This window comes from Gossypium arboreum, chromosome 6 (genome assembly GCF_025698485.1).
Source record: "Gossypium arboreum isolate Shixiya-1 chromosome 6, ASM2569848v2, whole genome shotgun sequence".
In the NCBI taxonomy this organism is placed as follows: Eukaryota; Viridiplantae; Streptophyta; class Magnoliopsida; order Malvales; family Malvaceae; genus Gossypium; species Gossypium arboreum.
The window spans coordinates 89,402,844-89,413,873 of NC_069075.1; the positions used below are offsets into that span (position 1 = coordinate 89,402,844).

At 36.2% G+C, this 11,030-nt stretch overlaps 1 non-coding gene across 1 annotated transcript; it reads right to left on the reverse strand.

Annotated features, from left to right (window-relative positions):
* Positions 1-7,673: 7,673 nt before the first annotated feature.
* On the reverse strand, positions 7,674-7,780 carry LOC128295051 (small nucleolar RNA R71). Its single transcript, XR_008285358.1, has one exon. It is a non-coding gene; the product is annotated as a small nucleolar RNA R71 (small nucleolar RNA).
* Positions 7,781-11,030: the final 3,250 nt, after the last annotated feature.

The window sequence follows — 11,030 nt, forward strand, 5'->3', positions numbered from 1 at the left end:
CATTCAAATATGCATAATTAAATGCTTATTAAACATATGAACTTACCACGATACCAAAATAACCATTTTACCAACTTTCTTGATTTTCGATTTTTCTCCTGTTCTAGGTCAAAATCTTACTTTTCGAGATCTAAAACATCAAATTTCACTTATTTAATTAATGTACTATTCAAAACATTCCCCAACTCAAACTTTGGCAAAATTATAATTTTGCCCCTAAACCTTTGCAAAATTACGATTTTTCTCTAGGCTAAAAAATTAATATTTATCCATTTTTCTTATGTTTTATGACACACTGAACATTTTTCCCTTCTATGGCAACATCAAATTCCCACTCAATCATGTACTTATGAACATTAGGTATTTTTACCGATTATGTTGTTTTAGTAGTTTTCACTTAAAATCGCTTAGCAAAAATTGTTTAATATAATTTCAAGCTTCATATTCTACCATAAAACATCAAAATAAACACATTTAACCTATGGGTAGCTTTCCAAATATGAACCCTAGCATGAATTATTGCTAGAATAAGCTAAATCAAGTTACCGAGACTCTAAAAACGTAAAGAACATTAAAAAACAAGGCGAGAACGGACTTACTATTGAGCTTGGAAAGCTTGGAAACCCTAACCATGGCTTTCCCCATGCTATATTCGGCCTCCATGAAGAAGATGGACTAATTTTGGCTTTATTTTTTCTTTTTCATTCTTTTAATTACTAAATGACCAAAATGCCCTTAAAGGCTTTTCTTTCAAATTTGTCCTATTCTTGCCCATTTTTGTCCAAACTTAAATATAGTGGTCTAATTACTAAATAAGGACCTCCACTTTAAGAACCCATTTCAACTAAATCCCCTTTATTATCTAGAACACACATTTTGCTAATATTACAATTTAGTCCTAATTATCAAATTACGCACTTATAAATAAAATTTCTTCACGAAATTTTCACACAATTATTCAATCAATGAATAAACCTTAAAACTTAATCAGAATAATTTTTTTTTTTACAATTATTCAATCAATGAATAAACCTTAAAACTTAATCAGAATAAAATTTTTTTTATCTCAGATTCGTGGTTTCGCGATCACTATTCCATTTAGGCCCTATTTCGGGATGTTACAATTTGCCTTGCATAACTTGTGTAAGATTATGGTAATTAAATTGTTTCAATATAGTGATATATTATTACCTCACTTAATCTTATACTTGCTTATTGAAATTTGATTAATTGTTTTCATTGACAAAGAAATATGTTCAAGAGATTAATAGGTTTCAATAGGTAAGTATGTGCATTACCGAAGATTATAAATGGGCGGACTATAACACCCCTTACTCGTATTCAACGTTGGAATAGGGTTACGGAGCATTACCAAACTTATAACACATATAAACATTCAATTCACACATAATTTCACAATTTATGCAAATAGTATTCAAACTTAAGCATAATGTCCCTATAATGAGCCTACGAGACCCTAAACATACTTTGGGAGTGGTTCAGGACTAAACTGATAACTTCGAAAACTTTCACGAAACCTTGGAATTTTTTTCTCAAAACAGGGAACACACAACTGTGTGTCTCACACGGCCACCAGACACGCCCGTGTTACAAGCTGTGTGGACATTCGAAATGACAACACATGGTCGTGTCCCAGCCCGTGTCTGACCCAGTTAACTCTTTGACTTGGGTCACATGGCCAACACACACACCCATGTGGCAAGCCCGTGCGCCCTAAAAATGGCCATACACACTTGTGTACCAGGCCCTGTGCTAGGTCTTGCCAAACCTGTAGGGTATACTGACTCATGCCACACGGTCAAGTCACACGCCCGTGTGTGAGGCCTTGTGGAGCATATTGACTTGATTTTAATTTCAACACCAGGGGATACACAGTCGTGCAACATGACCGTGTGTCGCACACGGCTAAGACACACACCCGTGTCTCTGCCCGTGTGGACAAAAATAGGCTATTTACCAAGCCAATTTGCCACCCAAACTTAGGCATACCTACACAACTCATATGGCACAAAATATAGCATCAATATACATACAATTCAATTCCAAATCAAGCATAATTTATACCATTTCCAACACCAACAAATACAAAACATAAATACCACATTATGCCATCTAAGTTCATACCAATACTAAAAATCTCAATCATCAATTTGGATACATTCAAACATGCATTATTTCACCTAATAACACAAACATGTCATTCCTTAATCATAGACTATTTCATACTCCAAATACTAATTCAAAAACTACCTATCACAACTAGCATTTATAGGAAAATTACCAAACTCAAAACAAAGGTCATTTGCACACTTTTATACATTATCAAAATTACCAATATAAGCCAACTCACATGGCTATATAACTACAATCCAGAACATAAACACTTACAAGCCAATTCAAATGGCCAAAATCATCATCAACTTATAACCAAAATGACCATAATCCAATACATGCCATATAACCAAAACACAAGCTCATAAGGACCAAATTGATAGCTTGATAGTGTGATGATGTCTCCAACGATCCCCGAGTCCAAGCAAGCTTTAAAGTCACTACAAAACATAGAAAATTAAACAAAGTAAGCTATATAGCTTAGTAAGCTTGTATGAAAATAATAAGCAAATATCACCATTCATTTATCAATTTTAATTAAATGACATAATAAGAAACAATGCTTTAATTCCAAGCTTACATGAACTTAACTACATACTTGATCATGAACTCAAAACTTCCATTGATTCAATGCTCGTATAGGTTTCAGTACATACCTGTACCGTTACTTATCTATTTCTCACCAATTCACATATTTAATTTACCTGTTGAACCATTCGGAATAGAAGTCAGATACTCAAGAGTCTCGCACACTAAGTACGTATTCCATGGCCCGAAGCCAAATCAAGGTAGCTTACAACCAAAATACTAATATCATGGCCCGAAGCCAAACCAACCGATATTCATGATCCGAAGCCAACTCAATGTATCCCCTAATGACATGCCACTAGTATCCTAATCTATTCCTAAGGTTCAACTGAGATTTTCAATGTTGAATCTTTGTCGAATGTATCCGTAAGATCGTAAATCACAATTTATGCAATATCAAAGCATTTAAACACAATTATAATAAAGCTCATCGCATATGAACTTACCTCGGATGTGAATACGACGAAATAGGTCAATTAGTCGATAACTTTAGTTTTCCTCCAATCTAGATCTGAATTTTGCTTTTCTTGATCTAAATATATTCAAAATTAACTTATTTAATAATCTCTCTATTCAACTTAATCCAAAACACACATTTAAGCACATTTACACTTTTACTCCGAGAATTTCACAACTTTTACAATTTAAGCCCTAGGCTTGTAAAACAAAATTCATTCAATTTCATCACAACCCAAGCCTAGCTGAATTACTATTATATTCCTAGCAGCCCATATTTTTCATTTATTTCACATTTTAACCACTAAATTTCTACATTTCACAATTAAACCCTAATTTGCATTTTCACTAAAAATCACTTAACAAAACTTGTATAACTATCATCAAACATTCAAAATCTATCATCAAACATCAAAATACATGCTTATTCATCAATGGAAACTTTCTAAATCTTTAACAGTTCTGCAAATTAGTCACTAGGCTAGCTAGACCTAGTTGTAACAATCTCAAAAACACAAAAATCATTAAAAACAGGGCAAAAATCACTCACCAATTGCACAAATAAGCTTGGCTGAATGTTGAGTGTTTAACAATGGATTTTGTCTTATTATTTTAGATTGGAGAAGAAACTAAAGATGATAAAATGTTTTGGTTTTATTTATTTTATCTTTAATTATAAAATTCCAAAATTAACCTTTAAAAACATTAGTAATTACACCAAATACCACTCCACTATCTCATAAATGGGTTAATTACCACATAAGGACTAAAATTTAAGGTTCTATAGCTATTTGACACCTTTAGCTATTAGAACATCACTTTTATACTGTACACAATTTAGTCTTTTTTTATCAAATTAAGCACTCAAATTAAGCACTCAAATGATAAAATTTCTTAACGAAAATTTCACACAATCATATTTTTATGCTGTAGACATTAGAATAATAATAAAATAAATATTTCAACTTTAGATTTGTGGTTCCAAAACCACTGTTTCGATTTGACTAAAAACGGGCTATTATAGACTACACTACGCCAAACAGATAACTTCACATCTTCTATAATGCCACGAATATGGGCCTAGAAGTATAAGATTTTGAGCATGGGAACAGTTAGGAGACTGCACATAAGTAATTAATTGTGAAAGAAAGTGACACAAGTGGGTATCTACTTTAGTGGTTTAGTGTTCTGAGTGTTCTAGGAGTGTCTGAGAAGTCTTGGGTTCAAGCCTTGGCTTGCACAAAATTTTGTTTTTTAAGGATAAAACCTCTATCTTTGGACAGTAGGGTTATAAGTAAAATTTGTTAAAAACATGACAGAATGGGCTTGCTGGACTAGTGGATAGTGGCATGTGGAATGTGCTAGTGGTCTGAGGTTTAAATCCCTGCTTGGGCTAATGAAGATTATTTTTACTGGTGGCCATTGGAGAAAGTTGTGTTTGAATGAGTTTGAATGGGGTTGTTGTTAGCCGAATTTGGGGAGTAAAAAGGGGGATTTTTCTATTGTTCAGGTGTGATCGGTTGGAGGGATTTTAGGAGGAAATTTGGGAATTTGAGTTATGGGGAGAGTGGTGCCGAATTGGTGTGTGGTCACTTGTTTTCTCTCCATTTTTGGTTGGTTATCAATTGTTCTTTTAGTTCTTTATATTTCTCAATTTTGAAGTCAAATTGTGTTACAGGTCTTTCAGGTATTTTTTTTTACTTATTTTCCTTTTTTATTACTTATTTCGATTTACGCTGCACTTTCTTCTCTCTCAATCAGCTCTTATCAGACACCCTCTTTTTTTCTATTTTTACTTCGGCTGAATTTTCCTTCTCTCCCCCTCCCTCTCAATCATTTTCTCTGACCAAATACCTCATCTCTCTTCCTCTTTCTATTTTGTTTCAGTTTTGACAATTGATCTTTGACCATTCGGTGGGTGCACGCGGCTCTTCTCTATTCCTCTCCCTCTATCGATTTTTCCTTTGCCAAAGATTGGCAAGTAAGTCTCTGCTTCACTTCTGCCCCTTTTAGCTTCTCTTGTTCCTGTGCACTATTTCTCTATCCTTCCTATCGTAACTCTCTCTGTTTACTATTTCAGTTCAGTTCTCCTCTTCGGTCTTGGTTCACTGCATCACCGAGTCATACTCTATACTGTCATTATTTGGTAAGGGTGGTACAGCCAAGATTATTTTGTAAACTAATATAAGTTTAATAAAGAGGTTATAACTTTTGTGTAGATGGATCAAGTTGATTGGTGCGCCAGTGCGATTTTGATTGGCATTCGGTAAGGAGGAGTTTATTGTGATCGATTTGGAACTTCATTAGATTCCATGTGGTATATGAGTTAAGTACTGATTAAAGGGCTTGTTAGTTGTATCTAGGTATGGGAGTTTTCTAAGCACAATTAACTTCAAAGCACGTCAGGTGTGTAATCACTGTATTAATCATAAATCAACAAAAGCCAGAAAATATGAATGTTGATGCCACATGATAAACCGTAATTTATACATATTTTTACCCCATGTTTAATGCATTTTATGGATGATTTTCCATTAGAATTGGTGAATTCGATGCTCCTAATGCTTTAATTTCATGTTTTACACTTAAGAGAGCATATGAGAGCAAAAGGAACGAGAAACGGGCCAAAAATGGAGAAAATGGGCCAAAGTACAAAATCAACACGGCCTAGACCTCCTTACATGGGCAGACCACACAGTCGTGTCAATTTGGCAGGCTTGAGCATGGCCTGAAGTAATCACACACAGGCATGTCCCTGTCGAGCCCAAGTTGAGTCCAATTCGGAAAAGGCTAATATTGAGGGCTTTTAGGCATTCCAAAGCCTATAAATACACCCCAGAGAATAAAGAAAAGAGAGGACAGAGTAGGTGGTAAGGAATTACTCCAAAAAAGCCAATTGATTCATCTCAGAAGCCGGATTCATCATCAAGACTGAAGATCTCTCCTCAATTCCCCTTCAGGAGTTTTGGGTTTTCTTTATGTTTTGTATTCTTTATTATTCTGAGATGTTTTCTTATTTAGTTATAAACTAAATCCCCTAAATACCTAAGGGTAATGAAACCTAAGATGAATATTGTTATTATTTTCTGAATTGTACGATAAATATTTTACTTATTCTTAATTATGTGTTCTTAATTCTTGTTTTGATATCCCAGGATACCGATTCAAGATAAGCTCTTATTCAGAGGAGGAATAGACCCTGTTTAAGAGTACGTTTGTCATAATTAAGTGGAGTTGATTGTGCGCCTAGACATAGGGTGACAAGATTTTGCCAGATTAGGGTGAAACCTAATAAGGGGATCCATAGATCGAGTTAATGCAACCCTAGAGTGTTAATTAGAGAAAAGTCTCGGTTATTCAATCTAGGGATTAGATGTTATTAGTCTTGAATAGGGATAATAACATAACTTAGGAATCTCTACGGAACAAGTTAAATGAATAAATCGTCCGATTCGGAGCCAGAATAACAAGTACAGTCTAGGTGGATTTTTCCTTAGGTATTATCTTCATTCAATCGATTTTTCCAAAAGCAATTCCCAAATTCCATTCTCTGTGCGTTCTTAGTTTAGATAATTAGTTAGTTAAAACAAAAACCTCTTTATTCTTAGGCTAGATAATAAAAAGTCAGTTATTACTAGTACTTTTAGTTCCTTTGGGTTTGACAATCTGTCTTGCTAAAACTATACTACTATTCGATAGGTACACTTGCCTACATCGCTATAATAGTTAGTTCAAGAACGAGTAATTATAAATATTTAAAACCTATCATGAAATCACGCGATCAAGTTTTTGGCACCGTTGCCGAGGAACTGAAATATTAGGAACACTCAATTTTTATTACTTTAGCCATTTATTTTTCGTGCACTTTAATTTATTATTATTTATTAATTTACTTTTTTCTTCTCTTGGAAGGTTTTTATAATTTATGACTAGAAGAAATCCGTCAGGACCATTACTTTTTGACGAAGAAATCGATCATACAGTTTGCAGAATTTAAAGAGAAATAAGGCAAAGCTTAAGATACACAGAGAACGAGAAAGAAGACGATACTCAACCCCTAATCGAAGAGACGGCTGAAAACCAAGGCAATCAGCTACCTCCTGCAATTGCGGTTAATCAAAATCCTGCTCCACGCACTATGTATGATTATGCTAAACCTTCTTTAAGAGAACCTAATCGAGCATAGTTAGACTCTTTGTGGCTGTAAATACTTTTGAATTAAAACCTAACACTATTCAAATGATACAGCATTTGTTCAGTTTGATGGTTTGCAGGATGAGGATCCCAACGCTCATATAGCCAACTTCATAGGACTATGTGATACATTTAAAATTAATGGTGTCTCTGATGATGCCATTCATCTTCGGTTATTCCCTTTTTCATTAAGGAACAAAGCTAAACAATGGTTGAACTCGTTACCACGAGGGTCAATTACTACTTGGGAACAAATGACCGAAAAATTTTTACTAAAATATTTTCCTCCGGCTAAAACGGCTAAATTACGTAATGATATCTCTTCTTTTGTGTAGATGGATTTAGAAACACTCTACGATGCATGGGAGAGATACAAGGACCTTTTGAGAAGGTGCCCTCACCATGGGTTACTGCTTTGGCTACAGGTTCAAACGTTCCATAATGGCCTGAATCCTTCGACTCGACAAATGGTTGACGTAGCTGCTGGTGAAACCATCAATAATAAAACACCTAATGATGCCTATGAGTTTATAGTGGAGATGTCACTAAATAACTATTAGTGGCAAGTCATGAGGACAAAGCCAACGAAAATAGCCGGCGTTTATAATGTCGATTCGGTCACCATGCTCTCTAATTAGGTAGAACTCTTAAATAAAAAGATTGATGGTTTTCTTAGTTCTTCACAGGTTCACCCAGTAATGTAGTGCAAATCAAGTGGAGGTGGAACAAGCCATTCGGAATACCAGCCTTATGGCCACAACATGGATAACGAGCAATTAAACTACATGGGTAATAATCCTCGACCTCAAAACAATCCATATAGTAACACTTACAATGCAGGTTGGAGGAACCACCCTAATTTCTCGTGGAGTGGTCAAGGAAATCAAAGACCACAACCACCTCCAAGCTACCAACAACCACCCTACCAATAGGAAAAGAAGCTGAACCTTGAAGAGATGCTCTCAAAGTTTATTTCAGTGTCAGAAACTCATTTCCAGAACACGGAGACACCACTTAAAAATCAACAAGCGTCGATCCAAGAGCTTGAAACTCAGATAGGCCAGCTTTCCAAACTAATTTCCGAACAACCACAAGGTAGCTTGCCAAGTAATACTGAACCCAACCCAAGGGAACAGCTCAATGTAATTAATATTCAAGATGAAGAAGGAGTTGTTGAGCCTGAACCAGAACCGAGGCAAGAAACTGTGGTAAGCAAAGGTCAAGGTGAGGTAGATAACATTAAAAACAAAACGATGAATGTCGAATATAAACCTCATGTGCCATACCCCAATGCGGCAAGGAAAGACCGCTCAGATAAACAATTTGGTAAATTCCTTAAACTCTTAAAAAATTACATATTAACTTACTGTTTATTGAAGCCCTATCGCAAATGCCAACCGCAATGAAATTTTTAAAGGAACTTTTAGCAAATAAGCGAAAGTTGGACGAGGCGTCACACGTGGAGCTAAACCCAGTTTGCTCAGCTATTTTCCAAAATAGACTACTGAACAAACTAAAAGATCCAGGGAGTTTTACAATTCCTTACTTAATTGGTAGTTTAGATGTTAATTTACATTAGTTGATTTAGGGGCTAGTATTAACGTCATGCCCTACAAAATGTTTAAGCAATTAGATCTCGAGAAATCCAAACAAACTAGAATGAGCATTCAATTAGCAGATAAAACTATAAGGTTCCCTAGGGGTATTATTGAAGATGTACTAGTTAAAATCGATAAATTTATATTTCCCATTGACTTTGTTGTTCTAGATATAGAGGAGGATAACAACACTCCTTTAATTCTGGAAAGGCCCTTTTTAGCAACTGCTAAAACGATTATTGATGTTGGCACAGGTGAACTCACACTCCGTGTGGGAGATGAAACAATCACCCTTCAAGCTCACAATTCTGGCAACACATCGGGAATTGAAGGTGATCGTTTAACCCATTCTCCTAGAACTGACAATATGGTACAACCTACTTTACAGGAAATGAGTTTGAAGGAAGCACAGGAGTCATTCTCAAGCAATAGTAGAGGACCTGTTCATGAAGATCGAAGATTACAAATCGAAAAACTTGATGAATGGCAGATGCATAAACCAAGAACACCCGACAAACCGAATCTACGACAGAACGAGCTCAATACCTTTCCAAATCAACTTAAGATTGGAGATAGAGTCTTATTAGATGCCGCATATCCCCACATTGTTGCTACCACACCGAATGAACAAATCCATCTTATGGTACTTAGTATCTTTCGATTCAGTACAGTCGAGGTAAGGCACCCCAAGTTCGGCACTTTTAAGGTAAACAACACCTGTTTAAAACCTTATTTTGATGAGATTGATGACAGGAATGAGGAGTATGAACTCCTCAAACCACCATGATTATTCAACGGAGAGGTAAGTCAAGCTTAGACTATAAGTAAGTGCTTCTTGGGAGGCGACCGGGGCACTAACTATATTAACTTCTTTAAAAATTTAGTCTTCAACATCTAAATTACTAACGGAGCTCTAGAATACAAGTTTTCCACAGAGGCACAGCCAAGCACAAGGGCGTGCTTATGGCCGTGTGAATACAGGGAAAGGATTTCCCCAAACACAGGCTACGATAAAATGCCACAGCCATGTGACATGGCCGTGGTCGAGCCTGCCAAAACAACACGGGCGTGCGGCACGCCCGTGTGGAAGACCCGTGGTTGAAATTGAGAAACTAGCACGAGCGTGTGACACGCCCGTGACTAACACTCGTGGTCGAACCTGTTAGATTGACACGGGCATGGGAATTTCCCACAAGGGCATGGGAGAAGAAAATAACGCCAAACACGGCCGTGTGCACCCATACATCCAAGGAACACGGGCATGTACTAAATGTCAGACGAGCCCAAATTTGAAATTCGCGAATCACACGGGCTAAAATTGGGGAACATCGGCGTGTGCGTTGGCTGTGTGGCCCTAAATCTATAAATACCCTACACTATTCACTTTCTTCCCCATTCAAAAACCTTAACCCTAGCCCATGCAACTCCACATGGCCTCCCTGCCACGCCCGTGCGTCGCTTCCCACTTCATTTTTGACGCTCAATCTCTTTCCCTTAGCATTTGTTTACTCCTTTCACTTCTATTTTACTTATTTCTAATGCTTATTATCAACATAATATTCATATCTTTTGAACTATTTTTCATTTTTCTAGCATTTAATTTGCATTCTTAGGTTAGTTATCATACATTTCATGTTAAATCAAGTTATTAGGAACACCTCATACCCATGACGTTACTATGCTTATTCTCATGCTATTACCATGCTAATATCTATCATTTAATTTGCATTCCTAGGTTAGTTATCATACATTCCGTGTTAAATTGAGATTAGGAAAACCTCATACCCATTACATTTCTATTCTTATTCTCATTGTTATTGTGGTTGAGTTTGCTTTATATTAATAGTCTTGGCTGAAATAGTTAGTTCAAATTCATGCCTTTAACTTCTTTGGGCCCTCCTAACCACCAACCCTTGGGCAGTGTTCTTTGGGATCACCAAACCAACATACCTTGAGCTCACGATGGAACTATGCTCAACGTTCCATCTTCAGACCGTAATGACAAATTACGATGATCCTGACACGATCCAGTTTCGCCTAGGCGGGTTAGTCCACCAGCTT